The sequence below is a fragment of the Schistocerca cancellata genome, chromosome 3 (genome assembly GCF_023864275.1).
Source record: "Schistocerca cancellata isolate TAMUIC-IGC-003103 chromosome 3, iqSchCanc2.1, whole genome shotgun sequence".
Lineage (NCBI taxonomy): Eukaryota > Metazoa > Arthropoda > Insecta > Orthoptera > Acrididae > Schistocerca > Schistocerca cancellata.
The window spans coordinates 902,815,742-902,842,242 of NC_064628.1; positions in this window are offsets into that span (position 1 = coordinate 902,815,742).

The following is a 26,501-nucleotide window of genomic DNA, read 5'->3' on the forward strand; positions in this document are numbered from 1 at the left end:
TCAAAAATCAAGTAAAAACAAAATTTTCACATGAATACTGCTAGACGTCTACTCTTTGCTGTGGTCTGAAGTGCAGTGAGGGGAAAAAAGGCAGAATAAAGTTGCTACGTTAGAGCACCACACTGTGAACCCTGAAGACATTCTCTACGTGTAACTGCCCTTTCTGTAGGGCATCTGAAGGGGCAGCTGGGAGGTTAACATAGGCGACTCCTCAGTGTTTTGCTGTATAGCCAGAGAGAAGCCTTTCACTTCCTGTTTCAAAGATTGTAGCCCTTGGTTTTAACCTTAATTCATCAGCAGGTGTAAAACATTGTTTGAAAAATCTGATATCTTTCTCAGTCTTGTTTTTGTGAACAGTGGCAACCCAGTAGTCCTTTCATTTGAATCCTGTGAAGCTCACTCAAAGGTCCAGCCAGTGAGAAATCATAAGCACACACTTGTGTGACTCATTCCATCTTCCCAGTACCCTACCAACTTTCCCCACTCAGGAATAGCAGGCATCATTGTAATTCCAGTTAGCATTGGACAAAGCCAAGATTCACTGGCAATCCAAGCCTTGATTTCTGATGTCAGCGGTGGCATCCTGTTTAATCCAGATACCTACTGCTCCCTTGCAGGAAAGCAGCTTTTAAAAGAACCTTCTATACTTATGACACTGTGTCGTCAACTCTAGCTTCGTAACCCATTGATAATGGAACACAGAGCAACATGAATGAAATTTTCACTCTACAGCACAGTGTGCTCTGATAAGAAACTTCCTTGCAGATTAAAACTGTGTGTGAGACCAAGACTTGGGACCTTTGTCTTTCTGTGGACAAGTGAAGTTTGGAAGGTAGGAGACGAGTTACTGGTGGAATTGAAACTGTGAGGACGAATCGTGAGTCGTGTGGGTAGCTCAGATAGTTGGGACCTTTGCCTTTCACGGGCAAGTGCTCAAGTTCAAGTTTCGGTCCAGCACACAGTTTTAATCTGCCAGAAAGTTTCACAGTCCAACATTATGAAATTTGGGGCACACCCCTAGGTTGTTTGGGTAATAATACACATTTAAATGTGTTCAAGAAACTTTGGGATTTCTTACACCACTAGGTTTTTCAGTTGAGTTAAGCAAGATCTTACCGTTGTATGCTCAGAGGTTTGTAGCAACTCAGTACTTGGAGTTGTAACAAAGTTTTCAGAATGGGAGGATGTGTCCCATAAGGTGTTTCATTTTGTAACATAAAATTTTTGCGGGCTTAATATAAGGTTACACACTTCGATCATTTCCATAAAAGTAAAAAAAAAAAATATATGATTTTTCAATGTTAATTGCGAAAACTAGAAACCACAAATTTAACATAATATTAAAACCAGTCACTTAATATTAATAGGTTGTATGTCGGGCAAAATGTGTTATATTAATAAACCTGGAATGATACAATCCCTTCTTTTGTTCACTTGGTGATGCTAGGCTACCCTCAACAAAAATTGTTTTCATTGTTTGTCCCTGATCGATGTATTAAACTTTTTTATCAGAGCAGTTCCTCTTTCTGCAGTATCATTGACCAACTTAAGGATACAGGGTACTTATAAATGGTGGAAAAATCTAAATTTTTATGACTTTATTAAATTCTATAGTCTTTCCAGATTACATTGATATATAAATTATAGGGTTTCAAATGGAAGAATGACCTATATATACCAAATTTTAAAGTTACGGTCATGTATGCTGCCACGCCCCCTTTATTTCTGTTAAATAAACCAGTATTATTTCGAAAAGAACTTTGAACTTTCTGTTTCCAGTAATTATATGTATGATACAATGTATTTGTTGGTAACAGAGCTGGTTTCTAGTGTCTGTAAATGATCTTTGCTAGTATTTACTTTTGTTTCACTGAAACAGTGTTACTGAATTTTTATTGCCCAAGTGCTACATATACAGGGTGCTACAAAAAGGTACGGCCGAACTTTCAGGAAACATTTCTCACACACAAAGAAAGAAAATATGTGGACATGTGTCCGGAAACGTTTACTTTCCATGTTAGAGCTCATTTTAATACTTCTCTTCAAATCACATTAATCATGGAATGGAAACACACAGCAACAGAAAGTACCAGCGTGACTTCAAACACTTTGTTACAGGAAATGTTCAAAATGTCCTCCGTTAGTGAGGATACATGCATCCACCCTCCGTCGCATGGAATCCCTGATGCGCTGATGCAGCCCTGGAGAATGGCATATTGTATCACAGCCGTCCACAATACGAGCACGAAGAGTCTGTACATTTGGTACCGGGGTTGCATAGACAAGAGCTTTCAAATGCCCCCATAAATGAAAGTCAAGAGGGTTGAGGTCAGGAGAGCGTGGAGGCCATGAAATTGGTCCGCCTCTACCAATCCATCGGTCACCGAATCTGTTGTTGAGAAGCGTACAAACACTTCGACTGAAATGTGCAGGAGCTCCATCGTACATGAACCACATGTTGTGTCGTACTTGTAAAGGCACATGTTCTAGCAGCCCAGGTAGAGTATCCCGTATGAAATCATGATAATGTGCTCCATTGAGCGTAGGTGTAGATACTGACGAAATTAAAATGAGCTCTAACATGGAAATTAAACGTTTCCGGACACATTTCTGCATAACATATTTTCTTTATTTGTGTGTGAGGAATGTTTCCTGAAAGTTTGGCCGTACCTTTTTGTAACACCCTGTATTTGTGGAAGTACATATCCTTAGTGTGCAATAAATACGAACTATGCCATGCATCAAGAAATCCAATAAAAGTAAATTCCGTGGTAACCAGTTCACAAACAAAGCAAGCCACACTGTTGAAAGTAACCTATGTATCAGTTCTTCAGGGACGAAATTCCCACATGGCATGTCTCCTGGTGATTCAAATTTTTGTGTTAACAATGACACTGTTTGTAGTGGATTTGTTGTTGATGTGGGCATCTTATCTTCTTTGATTAAGGAAGTGGCGAAATGTAAACAATGTGATGGTGTAGGCTGTCTGAAAATAACTGAACAGCAAAGTAGCAGGAAGAGTTTAGTGACAAAATTAGTTGTTCTGTGTAGATCCTGCAATAAATCTACCTCGAAAATGACTTCGAACATTGTGCATAATTCGTATGATGTGAATTTGAAGTTAGTGTGTGCAGTGTGCACAATACGCTGCTCAAATGTTTTGTGGTTTGATGGATCTTCCTCCTCCTCCCAGTAGGTTCAGCAAGTACATAAAAATACTTTTAGGTGCCTTGTCGGTTGTCTGAAACATGCAGTAGAAGAAACTGTAAATAGGGAACCAGGGACAAAGCTGTTGCACTTGATGGGACATGGCAATGTCTAGGACATCATTCCTTGAATGGTGGTGTAAGTGCTACTTCTCTGGAGAATGGAAAAGTTGTTGATATTGAGTGCTTATGTAAGTACTGCCACACTTGCCATGGTAACACTTGAAGGACGTATTGAACATCAGTGTTCTAAGAATTATGAAGAGCACAATGGAGCTCTCCAAATATTTCAGAGGTCGGTGCCTTTTTATAAAGTTAGATATACGACGTATCTAGGTGATGGGGACTCTAAAGCTTTCATAAAATTAATGAGTTCAGTGGTTATGGTGATACCTTGGTAACAAAACTGGAGTGTTGTGGACATTTGCAAAAGAGGATGGGCACTAGATTGAGGAAGCTATGAAGATAAATGAAAGGAAGTTTGCTGTCTGATGGAAAATCTCTGTCTGGCCGAGGCAGATTGACAGTAACTAAAATAGACCTTCTTCATAGTTATTATGGACTGACCATTAGACAAACTGCACCTCTGAATGATGTTACAGCAGTGAGAAAAGCAGTATGGACCACCTACTTTCACAAGTTGTCCACAGGTGACCGCCCTTTTCAGACATTGCCCTAAAGGAGCAGATGCTTGGTGTGGTTACCAAAAAGCAAAAGAAAGTGGTCAGATATACCATCATAAGCATTCTCTTCAACCAATTTTTAGAGACCTGAGTGACCCTGTTTTGATTAGTAGATGTCTTCATGAGTGCACTCAGAATAAAAATGAAAGTTTCAACCATTGCATGTGGGAAAGATCACCCAAGAATGTTTTTGTAGGACTAAATATATTAAAAGTTGGTGTAATAGATGCTGTGATAGTTTCTATGATAGGAAGGTTGGAAGACCTGAGAAATTTAGGCATAAAATGTGGCTCTAATATGGAAGAAAATTGCTTGCGTGTGACAGACAACGGGTGCATGAAGCTGAAAGATTCGCTCTTCATGTTACTAAAGAAGCAAGAAGTGCTAAAAGGAATGCCAAGAGGAAGCTCGAAGATGAAGAAATGCTGGAGGATGAAGACTATGCTTCAGGAATGTTCTGAGGCACAGTTTAATTGGACTCATATCTTCATTCACAATTTCCCGCTAGCTGTATTTTTCAGAATTCAGGTACAAATATTTCCTAAAGTTTATGAAGCATTGCTGTAATTTTTTTTCTGGAACTTGCAATAGTCCATACTTATGTAGTAGACCTAAGCTTTACTGCAGAATCAACTAAATTATAGAAAAAATAACATTTTATTGGGAAAAATTTATAAAAATTAAAATGTAAGATGTGATACTTTTTTATACTTGTAATATACATAATTGGTGGAATTAAATAGGTCTAGTACCTCAGCCATCATGTCATGCATATCTGGTAAAAATTTGGTCTCCTTCAAATGTATAACATTGAATTAAATGGTACCTCAATTTGAGGAAGCATTTTGGGAAAAAATGCATCAATTTCTTTGTAATTTTTTTAATAATCGTAAACAGGTTCAAAAATATTCAAAATACTTCTAATTTGCTTAGGAAGTGTGCTGCATTACCTGATATCAACAAAAAATCTGTAAAACATATACATTATAAACAGTGCCTGAAAGAAATAGGTGTCAATTTTTACATAATATTGAGCCAGAAAAGTACCCTGTATCCTTAAGAGTGTTCACAAAGCTTCTTTGGGACTCATCATAGTTTTCTGTCTCAACGTGGACTTCAAATAATCAAAGTAATTTTTGTTTTATTAATAATGAAATGGTTCGTATTTTTCTTCAATAAGTAGGTTTTTGTCCATTTCATTTCCCTTTTCGTTGCAGGTTTGATTTCTAAATTTTTAGTCACATTTTCCTTTGTTCAGGACGGTCAGGAGCCGACAGGTGAGGTTGGGGTGTCCATTTTGAAGCAAAGTTTCAGACTAAACCATAATAAAAATTTATTCTGGTTCTGTAAACAGCATCATCAGGAGAATGCAGCCAGTTCGGAGATGTTGAAGAAGGCGGGCTGAGATGAAGCCATCAAGGAGACAAGGGTAGGTGCCCCTGTTCGGTTCGGGAGCCAGCGGAGAAAAGTGTCACCTTTATGGCTACTTCTTTTCAGTGACCACCCCAGGGCCTGGGGTGACACATCCTACACTCACTGTCGATCCCCTCTGCACGAACTGTGGAATAAGCAACGTCATGCAGTCAGCATTTTTACCCATGGACAGCCGAGTGCTTATCAGGTGAACTACTCATGGCACGATCACAGTGATTGCCCAGGACAAGCCAGCTCCAAGCAGGGTTTCTACATTAACTGCATTTGAAAGGCAGATAATAAAAATTTTTGTTTTTCCTTGGTATAATTCCATCTGAACTAGTGGTCCGATACACTCCTGCTGCAGGAGCAGCAATTACCATTCAAAATTCTTTAAAGAAAAAAAAAGTATAGTTGTGCCCTCAGACAGGGTGGTGTTGGGCATAGGGCCCTTACAGACTAAAAGGGGGAAAGGCTCTACTTTTTTACTTTCAGTTAGTCACTTTGCAAGGGTGTTCTGTAATCCTAAGTTGACAATAAATTCGTAATTTGTAATTGTTGCTGCACTGTGAAAGACCGACTTGGCCATTGCCCTCTGTTTGCAATAGATGGGTGAGGTAGGCCCAGTGGATGGGTGACATCAGGGTAGCAGTGGTGGTTGTGGCTACAGCACCTTAATGGGAGGCTGCTGTTGTCGTTGTCAGCAGGCTCACAAGTGACAGCGTATTAAATGGAACACTCACACAGGCGTGCATAATATTGGGGTAACAAATTAGCTTGAAAAATTCTCTAGTGAGCTAACCTGCTAGTTGTAGTGTTATTTAAGTAGGTAAAATATGTGTTAGGATTTCTCTATGGTAGCATAAGTTATTAGGTGTATGCATTCCCCCATTGTAAGCTATATAGTGTATAAATGAATCCCAAACTGCGTTTCTTACTTAACTCTGACATTGATAGGGCTCAAAGGCCGTAGAAGTGTTTGACATGGAATTTGATATCTTCTCCTTACAAACTAAACTCTATATTAGGGGTGGGCGTCCATGCCTCGGAAATAATTATTCTAAGCATTACACTTCAAAACAGTGAGGCAGAAATAGACCTTGATATGGTGACAATTATCATGGGGTTATGACACGGAGTGTAACCGGCTGTTACCTACAAGGATAACAACTGGCTGACTAAGTGTTGACACAACTCTAGTGTAACAAGGCTTGGTGATTTCCGCTAGTTAACATGCTGTTTCGCACTGGCTGTACTCAAAACTAAAATCAAGGTCTGAACAGAAGTAATCCTTAGCATAGACACAACTATTAGGTTGGCACACTTATTGCTAAAAAAAAGTGCTAGTTGGCTAAGTAGCATGTTTCTATAAAACTTCCCACACAACAGGATAATGTTGATTCACATGCGTGTATTTATTCACTGGAACAATACAAGGTAGAACAGTAATTGAATCTAATTCTGACTGGTTCATTATGAGAACTTGGTTACACGGTATACTTGCAGGTACTACTATCAGATACTCGACAGGCTGTTTTGGTGGCAAAGAGGATAGTATAATACATTTAATACTCTTTCTTTAGCTTCCAATTGGTTAATATTCAGAGTTGGTGCACTGCAGCATGGAATTTCTGTTTTTTGGGGAAAACTTAGTGTGACAAGGAATAAGGCATAAATGAAATATTCAGCAGTCTGGTTTGGCAAACTTCATAATGAGGAAGGCAAGATGCTGCATATTAAAAAAGATTCATACTACCAGCTACCATATGAGATTACTTCCGAATTGGCACATCTAGACCTCAATGGTGCAGGCATGTGATGAGAATGGAGCCAACTAGAACAGCCAAAATAAATTTGCAAAGACAGGTGGATGGGAAAAGACCTCAAGGAAGACCTCAAACCCAATGGATGGACTTGATTAAGGCTGATATAGTGACCAGAGGATGGACAGTGGATAATGTCCTCTGTGAACAGGTGTATTTGGACAGGACGAAGTGAAGAGGCTCATTACTGGTACTCGGGAAACCGGATCTGTTAAATAATGATGATGATGATGATGATGATGATCACTTAACAATATTGACAGTATCCCATACCTCAATATAATCTTCTCAACTAGCAGGCGCACTATTGTATATCGGCATCTTGCCTGTCAATCAGTTTAGCTACCATAAACATCATCAGCGCACCTTGAAAGGTTAGAATATACTTGTTTCCACTGTCCATCTGATTCAGTGGACCTACTCAATCAATATCACACCTTTCGAAAACATGTTCAGGTATTTTCGTGATTTCTAGAGGCCTCTTTATGTTGTTCTTTTGACAACTTTGGCACTTTCGTATGTACCCCTCTATATCTATCTTCATACCATTCCACAAACAGTATTTTTTTTATTTGCTCGTAGGTCCCTCCTATGCCCTGGTGTCGTCCAATGGGAGAATTGTGAAACTGTTTTAATATCACAGCCTTTTCGCCTTCACGTATTTCTTCTGCCATTATCAGCTCAACTGTTCATCATTTCCTGATACACTTTTCTATATCACTGATACAGTTTTCACACTTTTAAAAATAATCTTTCACAGTCCTCGGCTCAGCCTTCTTTTTTTTATTTTTTATTTTTTTTTTTTTTAACCAAGCTAGAAAAAGCATGTTGCATAACAACATAGTTGTGAATCCCATTAGTTCCTACAAAGCTATGTTTGCAAGCACTTGATACTCTCCCTTTAATTTGGTCGAAAATAGGGTTAGGCTTAATTCTTGAAATAAAATTTTCAAAGAAAAATCGCACAATAGATCTATCAGGGAGTCTTCTGCAGATGCTGACAAGTTTAACTTTTTAAGGTTGTCCTCTTCAAACGGATTTCTTATCCATAGCAGCTCATCAGGAATTCTTGAAAAGTAATACCTACAACAAGAAATCAATATTAAGTAACACTCTTGAATAAGCAAACAACTTTCCTCTTGCAGTAAGATTTCATATTTTCAGTCGGTAAGATATTTTACATAGTTATTTTAAAAATCGTCCGGCGACCCACTTGAATAGGCCTCACAACCCACTAGTGGGTCGCGACCCACAGTTTGCGAAGCACTGGCTGAGAAAAGCTGATGCATAGCATCGGGTGCACACTAGAATTTTCCTTTCTTATGTCCCAATAATGCACTAAAATTTCAATCTCTATTCTTTTGCACACCTTACCTAAGGATTTGTCAAAACAAACAACAACCTGTGATGCATTTACAAGGTCGGCTTTAACCCTTGACTCAAAAAAGGTAGCTATTCTGTATTGCATGATATAACCAATTTTGTTCTTTTGTAAATGTCTGCTCTTGGCCACTTCAATGTCGGGGAACATTGCGTGGAAAAGTAACACACCGTTCGCAGAATTACGCAGTGACTTGTGTGAAATGATGCACTCCGAACACCTCAGTATTTCCGTCTTTGTTACTTCATCTTTTATTTTCATCCGATCAAGTCCTTTCAGTTTATCCCCAGGTTTTAACGTTGCAGTGAGGTCCTTCTGTGGAGGTGCAACAATTCTAGCGGCCAGCGTCACTATTGTTGGTCTGGCTGAATCCGCAAATGTGGTAGTGGAAGTAGAACCTGCCTGCTGGGTTGAAGTCGTTACTGTTGGTCATGTGTAGACATACAGACTTGTCTTGCTTCTCATGGCAGCTGCTTTTGCATCTTGAAACCATGGGTAGTTGATTTCATCTTCCTTTAGGAAGCGAGCAAAATCGTGGATCATTAACAGTCACTATTTCTTGACAAAACCGTGAACAAAGATCCAATAATGTGCTGTCTGAATCTTGCTACCCACACTCAAATTTTCTGACTGTGCAATGGTGTTTTAAGCTCAGCATGAGAATTCTCCGTTGATCACAATGATGTGTTTTGTGTATTAACATGACCAGATAGGTGGAACAAGGCCTCTTCTGTATAGAAGGTGACATCAGGAACATCATTTTTATTTATCTCAATAAAATTCTGTTTGCAGTAACTGATTTACTTTTCATGATCTGCATTTTTTGATTCTTGCATTGCTGTTGCTTTACACAGGAACAATTTCAGTGTTTGCTTAACCGCTTTATGCATGATTGCAAGCCCAATATATTTTTCTTGTGCCAACTTGTGCAATGATTTTGATGGGATCTGCTGCGTAGTCAGAAATATCCAAAAACTTAATGTTTGTTTAGTTAAGGTGGTCTTTCAGTTCATCCACCATGTAATACTTAGCCTGTCTTTCAAAATTTTGCATTAAGTTGAACAGCTTTATGATGAGGTACAGCTGTTTTCAGAAATTTTTCAGCAAATGCCTCCTGCACTAAATCGAACATTTTTTGTTGCTGAACATGTTTCGGCAAGGCAATAAATACACATTCAGTTGAAAGAAAGCACCATGATTCAAAAACAAATGGAACATCTAAACACAGCATATCACATTATATAGCTTTCATCAATGGAATACAATAGTTAAATGTTACACAACAGTAGCACAAATTAAAACAATTGTGTATCTACGAAAAAACAGTTATGCCATCTTGTGATTTCCAACTTTGTTTAGAAGTTCCAGAGTAATCTACATCCATAGTCCAGCACATAGCAACTTTTGAAAAACACTGTATTAGCAATACAGAGCATTTCACAATTCCTGTTGCAGCCTTTTAGGTGTAGTAGAGGTGACTTAGTAGGTAACATTATAAGGAGCCTGTCTCCATAAATGTACCATATGGATGTAAAATAAGTGTAACCCTGCAACGGATGGGTTAGAAAATTTAACTGGAATGGACAAGTTGGGTCTGAGAGACCAGAATTTAATTAAAATGTAGAATGATATATTTTGCGATCTGGGATACATTTCTCCACTTAATATGTGAGAATTATACTTAACACTTTGAGGCCCGGGAGCTTACATGCACTCTTGGTCCAGTGGACCGGCCCTTTTTATAGTGTGTTTGCCATTTTTTTCACTGGCATGTTTTTATTTAAGATATCCTGAAACAGAAAACATACGAAAGACCTGTCTTTAAGGTTTACTTTAATTATATTGATTGATGACAAAATTAATAACAACGAACATAAAATGTATGATTTCGGGTTCACAAAAAAGTGTATTTTTTAGTTTTGTGTAAATTCAGTGTGGAAGATTTTGAAGCATTCTGGCATACAGAGTGGTACATTGCAGTCTGGACAGCACCAGCTGGCATCCTTCCTACCTGCATTACCACTAGATTTTTTTTTTTGTTTTCTCAGAGAAAACTTTACACACATTAGTTGGATGCTCCTTCTTCTCAGTGGCTGGAATTTTTTCTGCAAAGTGTTGTCCTATACGTCTGTTACTGCGAGTTTCACTAGGAACATTGTCTAGTGCCAAATTTGTACCTTTGTGAATCAGTCCTTCGCCAATTTGTCGTAGAAAAGTGGAAAAGTGGCAGCTCTTTTTTTGAGCGGGAGTCCTGATTTTCCTGTATAAGACAAATGCATTTGTTGCAGCCATTATAAGCATGTGGAAGAACAATTTCTTCCATCACTTTCCTCCTAAATAGTAAGAAATCATTCAATTGCTCCTGTCGACCCCCGTTTTGTAAATACTATAGTAAAGAATGGCATCTGGTTTTGATTTTACTTTTGATACCTTCCTTTGTTTGAACAGATGTGTCAGAGCTGGTCATTTTGTGCACAGTGGACAGGCATTGTACATCTCTTGTGCCTGTCCACTTCAATGCAAGCGGATGATTCCTCCTAATTGACACAGACCCATACCTTTTCAGTTTTTTAGAAACAATTTCGTTTGGTAGTTCTTTTCAGTTTGTCATGCATGTACCTACTGCTTTCGTTTAATGTTTGCCACAGAAAATCGAATACTGCTGGTGATCTATAAAATCTGTCCATGTAAACAGTGTGGCCTTTTCCCAGGTAATCTGCTAGCAACCTCTCAAATAATGGTATTATGGGGTTGTCTTGTGTTCCTTTCCCAGCATATACCTCTAATCTAAGAACATTACCTCTTGATTTCATACTTGTCAGGTTTATTTTTTATGTAAACCCGAAATATCACTCTTCCACGAAAACCACACATGCCTTCGTCAATAGTGAGGTTTTATGATGGGTAAAATGATTTTTGCAATTCTAATAAGAAATGATCCAGGATTGACTTGATGGGTCATGCTGAGGTTGACGTTTTGGAACGTAAGTTGCATTGTCATTCAAATGCAGGTTTGATGATATTGCCTTGAATCTGTTTCTGGCCATAACAGAACCAGGAAAAGGGTTGAATAAAATTATTGGTAGACCAGTAATCTGTCAGTTTTGGTTTTTTCACAAGACACTTATGTATAAATATGCCAAAAAACAAATACATTTCATGCAGCTTTACTCCCGCCCATGAATTACAAAAACTGTGAGGCTTTACACTGGAAGATGCTTTAAGTTTGTCATAAACAGACTTTGCATATCTGTTTGTTTCGGATTTTATGTGTTTCATTATGGAATCGGGGAGAAAGATCGAAAACACATCTAGTGGAGTGGAATTCTCATGAGCAGCTGCCATTACTCCACTTTTCTCTACAAATTGTGGCATAGTAGGCTGATCGGCAGCGAATTTCCAGCCTAATTTGGCAACAGTGGGTTTTTCCCACGAAATTTGTTGCCTCTTTGTTGGATGTATAGATAGTTGTGTTGCAGAGGATGAACTTTGTTCAGTAAATATCGGCTACACATATGCAGGCTCATCCGATTCCTCTGCAAGATAGATGAGACAAACAGAAATAAATTTTCTACTAACTGAAGCAACTCTAGCAATAGAAGTCATAATAATAATACTGAAGAAAAACTGCACTAGACAGCTCCTTACCTGTATCTGAATCCTCTTCATTGTCTTCACATCAGATATTTCCCACTCAGAACCAGAATCGTCCAATTCTTCTTCTAAGGCTTCTAAAATTTCTTTCTCACTCAGAAAACGTGACATATTTGAGAGAGAAATTAACAAGAAACGGCAAACAGTAACGAGAATTTTTGAAACTCGTGCTCACACCCATGCACAAAGGCGCAGCGTGTCACGGAAGCTGCTATGCATGTCTTGCCGTTTCTTTTGACGTAGTTGTAAAACCAGAACACAGAGCGGAGCAGCAGTCAAGGGACATATAGGCAGGAGTTCCATGCAGTACTACCACAATAGCTGGCCTGCTTCCGGACAGCTAGTAGGCTGTGAGCGGTGTGCAACAGCCGCCCAACCTATACTCAGGTGCGGTCGTTTAGAAGCAGTTCTGTGGCCTGACCTATGCTCGGGCTCAGTTACCAAAGCTTTAAATAAAATGGCATCTATCCATCCTTGAAGGATGATGATGATGTAGCATAGTTGGTTCAGACTCTGCAACGTCTGCTATGGCCGTAAAGTCCCACTTAAGATTGGCAGTCTCTACTGCAGTTTTGGCACTTAATGTGAAGTACTTCCACCAGAGGCTGCTCTCTCCTTCCGTCTTGCCCTCTTCCATTCTCTGCAAGCTCAACCCAATTGCGCACAGCTTGTTGCCACTTGACACAGTCACCAGCTGTATTTTCCCACTGACTTGGATCGATGCTGGTGTTGGTCAGATATCTGTCTGACATCCTTGGAGTGAAGGTGTGATCTTCCTATTGGCTTCACACTCTCCCGAAGTTCTCCATACAGCACTTTTTTTGGTATTCACTCAAGAGTCCATGCGACTGACATGTCCCAGCCACCTTAGACATCGGTGGCTCAGGAGTGTTGGTTGTGCTTGTGAGCTGTAATAGTTCGGTGTTGAGTACTCTATCCTTTCAAGAGATCAGAAGGATTCTCCGGAGACAACAGAGATGGAAGCTGTTCAGTCAGGATTCATGTTTAGCAAGAGTTGTCCATGTCTCACAGCTATACAAAAGGGTGCTGATAATACAAGTATTGTATACTTGCAGTTTAGTTTTTAATGTGAGTAGTCCATTCTTCCATACTCTGATTTTCGATGTACCCATGACAGCCGATGCTTTTGCAATTCTGTTGGTAATCTCAGTGTCCACAGACAAGTTGCTAGATCCCAAGTAGGTAAAATCAACTACCTGGAGAAGATTGCCATCAGTGCTGAGGGATGGAAGGTGGGTGGTTCCCTGTGCTGTGTCTTAGTCTTTAGGAGGCTGATGGTAAGACCAAATTTTACACATGCATGTGATAACTTGTTGATTAGATACTGCAGCTCATCCTCTGATTTTGCTACCAGAGCTGCATCGTCTGCATATAACATCTTAACAACAATTGTGAATAACAATTGTATTGGCTTTGGTCTTGGCCTTGAGATGGGCAATGTTGAAGAAGTTTCCATCAGACCTTGTATGTAAATACGCTCCCTCCTCACAGTCTTCAAAAGCAAATCTCAGCAGAAGGGAAAAGAAAATGCTAAACAGAGTAGGAGCTAACACACACCCCTGCTTTTCACAGCTATTTACAGGGAATGATTCAGATGTTTTGTCGTTGAAACAGACTGTTGCTTGCATTTTCTCATGGAAAGAGACAATTATTTGTAGTAGTTCAGGTGGGCATCCAATCTTCTACAGTAACTTGAAGATCCCAATTCTGCTCACTAAATCAAATGCTTTGACGACGCCAACAAAAGCAATATACAGTGGTCTCTGTTGCTCGCAGCACTTCTCTTGCAGATGTCGTAGAGAAAAAATCATGACTGTGGTTGATTGGCCAGGTCTGAAGCCGCAGTGAGAGCCTGGGTAGATTCTAGATGCTAGGAATTGCAATCACATTAGGATAACTCTTGCATAAGCCTTTCCAGCTACACTCAGCAGTGAAATGCCTCGGTAATTGTTACTTTGTATAAGCAGAAAGCAGACAGAAGTGATTGCAACAATCTTTGAATTTCGCATACTTAGTGGGACGTAGCCTTCTTCCCAGACTGAGAAGTGAATGTGGGTGCTGTAGGACAACAGGCTTGCTATACTCAATAATCTCTGCAGAGATCCCATCTTCACCTCGAGCCTTTCCATTAGCTAGGCAATCTATCGCCCTGCCAGGTTCTTCCATAGTGGGCATTGCATCAAGCTCTTCCATAATGCATTTGTTTGATGGCATCAAGTGCATCCTTGCTTACTTCATTTTCAGATGCATGCAGCTCGAGGTAGTGTTCAATCCAGCATTCCATTTGCTTGCCTTCATCAGTAATAACTTCTTCTGCCTTTGTCTTCAGAGGAGCTGTTTTCTGACAGTTGGACCAACTTCTTTCTTAATACTATTGTACATTGCCTTAATGTCCCCAGAATCAGCAGCTTTCTGTATATCTGCACATAAATTTCACCAGTAGTTATTTGTGCATCTCCTGGATGTTTGATATGCCCTGTTCTTTGCTTCTCACAAGTCATCCCGAGTTATTCCATTTGGGTTTCTTTTATAAGCAAGCAGGGCTTTCTGTTTTTCCACAATGACTGGTTCCATCTCCTCCGAATTTTGCTGTTACAAGTCCTTGTTTATATTCTCTTTCATTCCATAGGCAAATATGCTGAGTTGTAGGTGGTGTCAGAAAGTTGTGCCCATTTGTTATCAATATTCATTTCTGTTTGTGTGTTTCTTAATAAAGCACTTTCAAACTACTGGCAAATTCTTGTTTTCATTGTGAGCTATGAACATAATGTGTTGATATGTGGTTGACCTCTCTGTTTAGCATGGTGATATTTGTTAGGGATGAGCCTCAGTCTGCTCACCACCAAAGCGTGGTCAGTGTTACAGTTAGCACTTTGACAGCTTTGTGTCAGTAGGACATTTTTTAGATCTGTACACCTACCTATGACAAAATCAAGTTGGTGCCAGTGATGAGAGCGGGGGTGTCTCCAGGTCACCTTGTATCGATCTTGAAGTTGGAAATATGTGTTTGTGATACACAGACCATGAAAGCAGCACTCTTCTAGTGGTCTCTGGCCATTATCATATATTTTTCCCACTCCATGATGACCCAGGCAAGGCAGCCATGTCATTATCTGACCCAACTCAAGCATTAAAGTTGCCCAGGATGTATAGTGACTCTGAGCCATGTACTTTGGCTATTCTGTTGCTGAGTAAATCATGAAACAGATTCTTCTCATCTACACTGGATGATAAGGTGGGAGCGTACACATTAAATATGTTCCCTCTCCAAATTCAAGCGATGGAGCTCCATATCAATAACTGCAATCTTACAAATGAAATCAACCTCTTTGGTATCAACAATGTATCTTGGACACATGGTCCTGACATTCCAAGTGGCAGTATGAAATGGTGGTTTCTTTATTATTTCCCTTTTGTTTTTCTTAGGTGTAATTTATCTACCCGCTTGTTGAAGATCTCTTCCAAGCTCCACACACCCTTTGAAACAGCGGGTAGTGGCGGGACAGCACCTTATTGGCTGGGGGCTGCCCAGCTTGAGGCAGGTGGTAGCTGTCCCATGAGATGCGATCTCTCCCCCCTTCAGAAGTGGCCTCTGGCACTCAAGTGTTCCTATGTTGTTCCGATGTCTAGATGTCGCTGAAATGTCCTCTCCAGGATGCTACATGCCCGGGCAATAAATATGAAGACACGAGTCATCCATGCATCACAGTCTCCCTCTCGACCTAAATGATAGTGTCCAGAGGAAAGGCAAGCCAATACATCTGGTATCACTTCGGTTGCAGGAGCTGCCGAGAGGGTATGTAGTACACCTTCCAACCATATTTGGGACCCCAATCCAGATTTATTTTCAGTTTTTTCTCCCTTAGCCTTCATCCCTCCCAAGACTAAACACAAGGCAGTGGTATGTAAGATAATCAGATGAGAAAAGGAGTGGTAACTGAGGAAAGAGTGGGGTAGGGAATATGTAGGATATAAGATGGGTCGTTGTGAGGCACACTTCGTCTGGCTCCTCTGCTGGGACCTGTCTGGTTAGGTTAGACTTGCCGGTAGCTGCGTTACTGCCAGCATAGCTGTCAGCTTCACCGGAGCACGCAAACTCTCCCACCCGCACGGACAGTGCTACGATAAGGCGGTGCCTCCTGAGAGAGTACTTAAGTGAACATTTTAATTAATAACTAGAATACTTGATTGATCTAAGCATGGTAAATAAAACGTAATATGAATGGGTATACTATTTACACTATTTAGCAACATAATGTACCTAAGTGCAAAATTACTTTCTCCACAATAAGAAGACATTATTAAAAATATGAAAAAATATTAATACATATAATGAAGAAATTCAGTGCTTATCAGTGTTAATGTTTTACAATCTTCACATGCCATAAGAGTGCTTGAGGCAAAGATATGTTTTGCATGAAACACAGAAATAGCAAGTCTTTTTGTATTTTTCACTTAGAGCACCTTCCTGGTTTTCCTTCCACTGCAAGTCCTTTGTTTTTGTTGTTCTTTTCCCTTCCCAAGCATCTTCAATGCCAGAGTTCTTGTATCTCTTGAAAGCTACTGAGAATATGCCCTTTCTTCAAGAAGTTCTCTTGTGAGTTTGAATGCAAGTTGTTTTATGAAATTACATCTCTTTTTACCTGTGGTGTGCGTACTGTAAGACCTTCGGTACACACACCATCAGATTATTTGACTTGTCGCTCTAACGAAGTAGGCGAGTGTCAGCAATATGTCTCGTGGTCTTATCGTGGCATGTTTATATCTTCTGCCGTTAGGTCAGACGATAGAAATGCCACTTGCACGCTTAGAGTAGCAGATTGACGGAGACCAACTTTAAACAGAACTTGATTAATTTTCACACACATTTATTAAAATAATAAAAAGCATAGACATTACGTAACTTGATTCTGGATGCTGTTTACAATTGACAATCTGAAGTTCCTTTGGTCTTCGTACGTTAATATTATTCTCACATATCTCTGATACTTGACAAAGTGTCTATACATGTCTATGTACAGGAATATGGTAATCTTATTAGGCACAGACTGAAACTTGACTATAGACTGGTACAGACTAATGCAGACTGGTGCAGACCAATGCAGACTGACTAATCGGAGGTCTGTACACTCCTCATGATACCCCGCGCGTTCAGGTATCACTGCACGAGTGTGATCCGTGAGGAGAAAAGGTTCTAAATTAGCAGCAATCTCATTGGCTGCGTTGCATATTAATACGCGGATCGGCGGAAGCAGAATTTGGTCCATCTGTAAGGCAGCGCCATCTCGTAGTGCGGAGACGGACGAGCGCTGCTCCTGCGCTGTTGTGCTTAGTGGGGCGCGCTCCAGTGGGAAAGTTGTGTACACGCTGACTACGCGGAACTATGTACACAACATTATCTTTCACTGCAAAAATTATAAAAATGATGAAAGCATGAATGAATGGCAGCAACATTCATTAGTGAGTAGAGTTTACCAAAGGTCATTGTCTGGTATTCCTAGCCACATTATAGAGTGGTGATAATTCATCAACACAGTCTACTCCAGCTTTGTTACATTGTAGCATCAGGGTTGCCACAGGTTCTGGATATCAGGGAAATTTGGAGGAAAAAAAAATTGGAAAAATCTCGTTTTTGTCTCAGTAGATGAAATTGTTTGCTTACTGAGGTGTCATGCGTTGTCACTGGCTGGATGCAGCTGAGTACGTGTGCCTCTTCCTTACTCCCTCATTCCTACTTCTTCTCCCCTTCCTACAACTCCCCTCAGCTTCCAGTCAGTGCTGCCACTACTTCTTGCAGCTAGCCTAGCACCTGCCAGTGAGAGGCTGGGAGGCACGAGGAGTGGTTTGTTTGCAACTGATTCTCAGAGACTAGGCGCAGTGGCCGGAGATGGTGGTCATGTGTGCATGCGTTGTGTCTGAGTGATTGTGTGTGTGCTTTCATTTTCTGACAAAAGCTATGGCTGAACATTTAATTGTAACAGTGTGAGTGTCTTTTGTCTGCGGTTCAGCAATCATCTTCATAGTGAGTTGCTACCTATACTCATTATTTTTTATTCATAGAGTATTTGAACAAGTTGTCTGTTGCATGGATTGATCATGTGGTCTCATTTCATCAACATGCTGTCTATGGCTCATGAACAGCTGGCCACTTGACTGGATTTCCATGACGGACCAAAACCAGAGGCAGTTTCTGCATGTATCGGGCCTGCCGATCTGAAGCCATTCGATTCCCACTAATGTGCAGGCCCTGGCCATGGGATGTAGTCTCACTGATCTGCCTGCAGACTGGGTCTGTTTGTGTGTGGTATAATGCAGCAGGTTTTCATGGGCCCAGGACTGTGGTGCTCCTCAGGAGGCCAGAGACAATGGGCAATCGTCTCACCGCAAGTACATTGTACAGTGTGGTGTGTTATAGACATTTTATTTGTTCTAGTACGTTTTTGCACTTCAAAAGTAGTTTCTATGTCGGAAAGTATTGATGATAAGAAGAAGAAAATTGTGTTAGTTGCTGGCAGTTTGTACGCTATGTACTCACATATGTCGTGAAAGAAAAATCACACAGCACCTGTAAAATGAGATATAACCAACAATAACGAACATAGTAGAACCAACATTTTATTGGCAGCTACCTACAGTGTTGGTTTACACAATTCTTCCCCGCCTTACACCCTTCTTTCAAGAGGTCTACTTTTTTCTGAAGTTATTTCTGAAATCAGTGAAGGTATTTTATATCCGTCTTGCGACTCCAAGGAAATGAATATTTTTGTCTTTTCGAATGTGTTTCAGTTTATTGAAATAAAATAACATCAGTGGTCTGAATGAAACACACATCCCATTTGATTTGCTTTATCCATCAGAAAACAGTTCATTACAAAAGATGTTGATGTTAGTACTCAAGATTTTTGCTCACGTCAGGAAATGCCATCTGCTTGCAAGTTTTTATTTCCTCATTTGTACAATTGTTTCTTCTATCGTAGCTGCAAAGACTTGTTGTCAACTTACATCTTAACTCACCCTTGAGTTCTCAAAAATTGTCAGGGAAAAATGTTAAAACTTGTCCAAAAATCAGGTAATTTCTTTTGGGGAAACATGTGGCAACCCTCCATGCTATGATCGTGTGTTTCTTTTGGTCTCCACTCTCTACATCAATCTTACCACTGAAGTGCATAGAAGAAACATGAATTTAAAGCCCTCTTGGAAACGGACAAACTGGAATGGACATTTCAAATTTTTTGGGAATGTAAACTCTGTTAGAAGTTCTCTTTCCCCCCCCTCCCCTCTCTTAACTGTTCCAACCATATTTAGCTTACATTCAGTCATTTTCAGAGGATGTGACATGAACCAATTATCCACTGTTATATTCCTGTTGAACCAAAAATGTCTTCGTGTATCCTTTCAACAGCATCGTCAGGTTTGAAATTGGTGTTTTCAAACAGCCCTGTTGGCTGCTTTCCACATTATATTTCCAGATTACACATGTAGCAAGTTGTGGCATCAGCTAATGAAAACACTTGTATCGCATATTTTGCAGGCTTAGATGGCATTTAAACTTTGAATCCGCATCAACCTCTGAAGGCTAAAAGCATTTATGACATGTGGAAAATTCTTCTAAGCAATAATGCTTGTTGACATTGCTCTACAAAATTTGAAATAAATCTGTCACCTTCTTTTTCTCTCTGGCCTAGATGTAACATCATCAAGGTGAATAACTCTCATTAAGAACCTGAAGCAAAGGAGTGACATAAGAGCAGGAAAACATACTATTCCTAAACCATCTTGTAGCGGTTCCACCTGCTTTTTACCTCTTCACTTGTCCTCGGTGTCAACGTACTGGCTGAAATATGGGGTTGCAATTTTGACAGTGACTGCTGTAAGTAACGTAGCCAACAGGTGCACAAGTTGTGTTTCACAATACTTCAATTTCACTTTTTCGCAACCCTCCATATAGACATTAATATGTGTATGGCCAGTGGATGTTTAAACTTTCCATAAGCCTCATTAATAGTTAGCAGGCGAACCTCCACATACTGCTACAATAGTTCACTGTTGAACGTCTGTAAGCAGTAAAACCTAATCACAAATTTCGCAGTTCTTGAAAAATAATCAGATACGTATGGAACAGACACTGTCATTGCTTTAACACGTGGCCTACTTGTTTAACACCAATCCACAGTTAAAGTTGAAGCATTGTTGTTGTTCTAACCAACACAGGTTCCTCATCTGAAACTCTGCTGTGGACTGGCACTAGGCGCCTGGACCGGATGGTATCCACTCTGAAGTACTGAAACAAATTGCACCGCAGATCATCCCGTTTCTCACAACGTTGTTAAACAATGCATTAAGGCTGGGCCGTGTGCCTGCAGTGTGGAAGACCTCGAAGGCGGTTATCATCAAAAAGGCTCCAGACAAAGACACATCAGACCCCAAGTCATACAGACCAATTTGCCTTATCAATACACTCTGTAAAGTACAAGAAAAACTACTCTGCAAAAGACTACAAGCACACCGAACACTACGGGGACTGACACCACACCAATATGGCTTCAGGGAAGGGAAATCCATAGACGACGCAATTAACAGAGCACTCCAAATAGTACACGACACACCCTCCAAATACACACTTGCAATTATGATAGACATCTCAGGTGCCTTCGACAACCTCTGGTGGCTGGCCTTGTTCAAGAGGCTCAGACACCAGCAGGTACCGGAGTCTCTGTATAATAGTTTCATGGACTACTGCAGAGACAGAACGGTCGTTTGGCAAATGGACAACCAGAAAGTGATAAAACGAATTACAAAAGGCTGTCCACAAGGGCCGATTTGTGGCCCCATCTTCTGGGACATAGTTATAGAACCGCTCCTACTGTTACTAGAGGAGCACATCTTGACAGATGGAGCTGTCGCTTATGCTGATGATCTACTCGTCGTAGTTTCAGCAAATAACCGTGCCCAGCTAGAAGAAAGAGCCAATGGAACACTTAGGACAATAACCCAATGGTGCACAGATAATAAATTAAATATAGCAGGAAACAAAACAACTTATACATTGCTAAAGGGTATCCTGCGCAGGAACCCAACAGTCAAAATCGGGGACACAAACATAAAAAGACTAGCAGTCACACGCTATCTAGGAGTATACATTGATGAACGATTGAACTTCCACGAACATATGCGAATATGCACAAACAAAGCAGAAAAGATACTACACAAACTGGCTAGGCTAAATTCGGAACAATTCAGACTACCCCTGTCAGTGACACGAACGTACCATTGCGCTCTCTTCGAGTCAGTACTATGCTTTGCTGCCAGTACGTGGGCCCACAGGTTAAATCTCTCAACCAACGGAACCATTGTACGTCGAGGCCAAAGAAGTGTTCTACTTCGACTAACTGGGGCATTCAACACAACATCAAATGACGCTCTATGTGTCGTCATGGGAATTTTCCCCATAGATATCACCATCAGGAACCGCGCAGCAATGTACTGGCTTAGGATGGGGAGAATAGACCAGGTTCGGCAGATCACTGGTGTACCGATTGAGACAACACGCCAACTCAGAGCATGGCGAGTGAATACCTGGCAGAGCGAGTGGGCCAACAGCGATAAGGGCCGCCGTGTATACAACTTCTTCCCTGACATCCAGGAAAGACTAAAACTAAAACATATTGATCCCAGCCGCGGTATGGTACATTTCATCACAGGACATGGCCCTTATCCCACGCACCTGTACCGCGTGAGTCTGCAGCAGACTACTAGATGCACATGCGGGGAAGAAGGTTCCCCTGAACATACTGTCTTCTTCTGCGGACAACGCACGAACATAAGACACACAGTACACATAAATCGCCTGAACACAGAACGAACTACATGCCATAATACGCGACCCGGAGAGGTGGACTGAACTCAACAAACTAACGGACAAAATCTCGAAGATCCAACAAATAGAATACTTGCGCAACAGACCCTACCGAAGGCAAGTCGGTCCAAACAGATGTCACGATGCCCAGGGGGACACAGATATGATTAGCACCACGAGTGATGAAGAAGAAACAGATACAGACCAGGGCAACAACACAGATATTGAAGCGTCCAGCGCGGATGATCCATAGTGTCAACCAAGTTAAATTCAAAGAACAGAGTGGAAGAACCGACAAGAGGTGCACAAGTCACACACAAACCTAAAAACAGATTGCACCTTATATATAAACAGTTAACAGCATCTCCATGTTCAATAAGAGCTTAAAGCTAGGTACCTCTTCAAGGGACCTACGCCTTCCGTTAAGAGGCAGCGCACAGTCTGTATGGAAGGATCTTAATTGTGGTCCCTCTCTTTTGAGCCCAACCCGACGGATACCTATGGTAGATCGGGGAAAACCACCGCTCAGGCTGTGTTGCTGGCGGGGCCGGAAGGTGCTAACTGCCACGTATCATTGTAAGTCTCATTGGCTCAGTGTGAACTGTTTGTACAACTAACCTACACAGCCTATACCTCAACCTCCACTATACTAAGAACTTCTCATCTGAAGCTTAAAGTTGGGCACCTCTTCAAGGGACCCACGCCCCCCTGGTAAGAGGCGGCGCACGTCCTGGATGGAAGGATCTTAATTGTGGTTCCTCTCTTTTGAGCCCAACCCAACGGTTACCTATGGTAGATCGGGGAAAACCACCGTTCAGGTCGTGTTGTTGGCGGGGCCGGGAGGTGCTTGCGCCTGATGTACTCTACTAGGAGCCTTGTAGGCTCAACACAAACCGTTAGCGTCATTACCTTATTACTTTTACTACGAGTACCCTTTCATTAGCAACTTTGAACCAAGCACAAAATCAGTTACCTCTCTATTGTATATCGTAAATAGTTTAGTAGGCTGGACATGGAGGTCTTAGTCTTAGTTTCTAGCTTTAACGTACCCTAATCTCTTCTAGTTAAGGTAGTTTTTAGGATGGTAGATGTTAAAGGCATGGTGAGCAACGGCCAGCGTCTTGAGGTTCATTCCAAGACCCGGGCTGCCGCCCACAACCAGGTGACGGGCAATATTATACCTATAACTTCTCTATTCAGTTCTCTTCATTCCTTCTTTCTAAATATTTAATTTCGTTTTGTTTATTAATATCTTACTTGATTTTGTATTAGTTATACGTTTTTCTAATGCTGCACAAAAAAAAAAAAAAAAGATATCAAATCGATCTAAACAGAGCCTGCCTCCACGTGGCAGGACACGGGCAACGGTGTGAGTGGGGACGGGAGCCGGTGTGGTGTTACTTTCAGTCACTGCGGACCCCGGACCCAGTCACAGCGGCTAAGTGGCAATATACGACCCACCATAAGAAATTAGACGGTGGGTCATAAAATATAAGCAGCTAGTGAAAAAAAAAAAGTGTGGACTGGCTGCCTCGTGACCAAAAACTGGGCTCTTATGTATCATCACAATAGTAGGCACTGAAATTGCACATTATTTAAAGTTAAATTTTCAGAAATTACAGTTAAAACTTAACTCATCAAATTAACTGAATACATCGAAAAATTGGTACTTTTAAACAGTTTCTTCTACTGCAGGAGTTAGGCCGAATTATTTGTTTAAATGATGAAATTAACAACTATAGTTATGCAAACAATAGTTTTGACAAAAATGTTAATTACTTTGGAATTAATAAAGGGCTGGTTTTGCTAACATGTTTTCGAATGGAGCCAAATAGACACTTTAAGATTACTAGTATTTCGTCTTCTGAATGTTTATAATTAGTACAGAATTTATATTTGTTTATAAGTCAACAATAGAATTTGTTACAAAACAATTACTGATTTTACCCTATAACAGAAGATGCTAACTAGGTATAGTCAAAATAAATAAGAAAATCAATTACATACATAAATCTAAGCACAAAATTAGATCTGGTGTTATATTCTTTAAACTTGAGGGCCAATATTTCTCTTTATGAAAATGCAGATTATATTCACATATATTAATGGTAATTAGTTAAAATTGAAAGAAAAGAAAAACTGATTTAAGGAGGCAGGTGGCCAATCAAGAGGGGAAGAAGAAATATCCCAGCTTGCTTTGTCACATCACCCCCTCATTGGATGGACCAGATAGATATTGCAAATAGGTAACTGGGCAATTCAATGACCACAAGTGACACCAGAAACTGGGTTTAAAATCTACACACAAAAAAATATTACGTAATAAATCTTATCAAAGACTACAGGACACATGTTTTTTCAAGTTTATACTTATGTGAACTGTCAATACAAAAATCCCCGTACAAAATATCTACAAGATATACTTTTAACAAAAATTAAGCACAACTTCATCATAAGTGATGTCCTTTTTGAGTAATCGAAGATTACATTTAAAGATACATATCACTTTGTACAAGTCCTGCCTTGCTAAACAAAATAAATCCTCATGGGCTGTAAAATGTTTCACAAGCACTTTCATACTTTTAATGATCTTTAACAAACTTTCTCACCAAGCTGTCCACAGTTTCAACAGGTGACAGTTAGTAAGGAAATGCACTGTGATCAAGTCCCTTAGAGATGGGTCTCCTCTGCCATAGTACATGAAAAAATCGTACAAAATACCCTACTTTAGTACACTCATACTTCTCATTTAAATAAGTCTAAAAAAAGAATGTTTAACACTAATGGCAAATGATAGTCATTACATCATAAATATATACATTACATAGTTCTCATAACATTGCAATAATCAGCACTAAAATTAATTATAGTATGAAAGATGTGGACTAGTAAAAATTTCAAATTAAGTGCACACTACACTACACAACCTTACTCTAAGTCGTAACTGCCTGAAACTGGTTGAACTTGAAAGATTTGGGTCTCTTTTTTCCATTTGCAAAATAGCAAAAACTCAAGATGTGCATTACCTCTAGTAAAAACTCAAGATGTGCATAAGTGTAGATTTACAAATTATTATGAAAAAAAATCACCATTACATAGCTCAATTACTATTCAATCAATATTAAGGGGATGGAAGTTGTACCAAATCATAGCCCCACTTCTATAGGGTAGAGTTAGGTTAACTGGGCCACATTTTTAAAAATTGGTCTGAATCATTTTATGTACAACTTAACAGTGTTTAATTTTATGGGAAGCCTAGGATACATGTTTTCTTTGCAATGTAGTGTTAAAGGACACTATAACTTCCAGTTTGTGTGAAATCAGAGGTATAAACTTCTTCGCAAAATGACCACTTAACCTAACCGGTATGGTTAACTGGTCCACGTAGTAAAATCAATAGAAATACAGTAAATACATTTAATTTTGAGTTTTACAATGTTTTAAAGTATATTTCCCCAACATTTAGTTTTTATTACATTACATGTCAAATGTACTCACTGAAATTTTAAATAAAAGCAGTCTTAGCAATGGCTGTATTCATATAAATCGACATTGAAATAAATCATGTCTTCAGATCTTGGACGGAAGTCTTTAAGGGGCTGGGGTGGTTTCATAATAATGTCTGCAGTGGCAACAAATGCATTTTCATCTGTTATGGAAAATTTGTTAGACAGTTTGTGCCGCTTATAGAAAATCACTTCAGCCCCAGAACTAAGAGATTCTTTCACAACAGCTACAGTAATTGCTACCTGAGTCTCTTTTAATTTCTGAAATATCCTCATCTGCTTCAATGTCTTCATCCTATGAACAATCGGATTCTTCTAAAACCAAGTGAGTGCTGTCTTCTGATGATGAATCTGGTTCTTGTGGAGTAGGTTTCTTTTTTTTATTCTTTTCATCTCTGGCAGAGGATGCTTCTTCCAGGCGAGCCTTCACTGGTGAACTTGTAAGAATAAGAGATTCTCCTTTCTTTTGGCCACGATTATCTCTTTTTTGGGGAGCACACTTTGGAAATGGAAGCAAGGCTTCTGAAGCCACAAATAGTTCTGCTTTGAATTCTTGTTCATGAGGACAATGAGAAATGAGATTATCAGCAGAAGTTGAAGGAACTGGATGAGAAGCAGATGCAGGAGGAGGTGGAGGAACTGAACCTGGAACTGTATTAGGAACACTACTTTCTGAAACAACTTCATTCTCAGTTGGCTCAAATGGTCAGTCTGTCACAGTCTGTCTGAACACAAAAATTCTGTGTCACTGAATGTTTGAAAGGCATTATTCCTGTAGCTTTGAAACCTTTTCTGATATTAGACGGAGTGAAAGCAGATGGAAATGTTTCACCTACTAGTCCTGCCACATCATAGATACGCAGTGTCTGACCAGGATGATTTAGTAGCCATCTGTCACAAGCTTTGTTGTAAAAGGACTTGAAAGGCCCAAAAACTGCAGCCATAAGCTGCAGCCTCT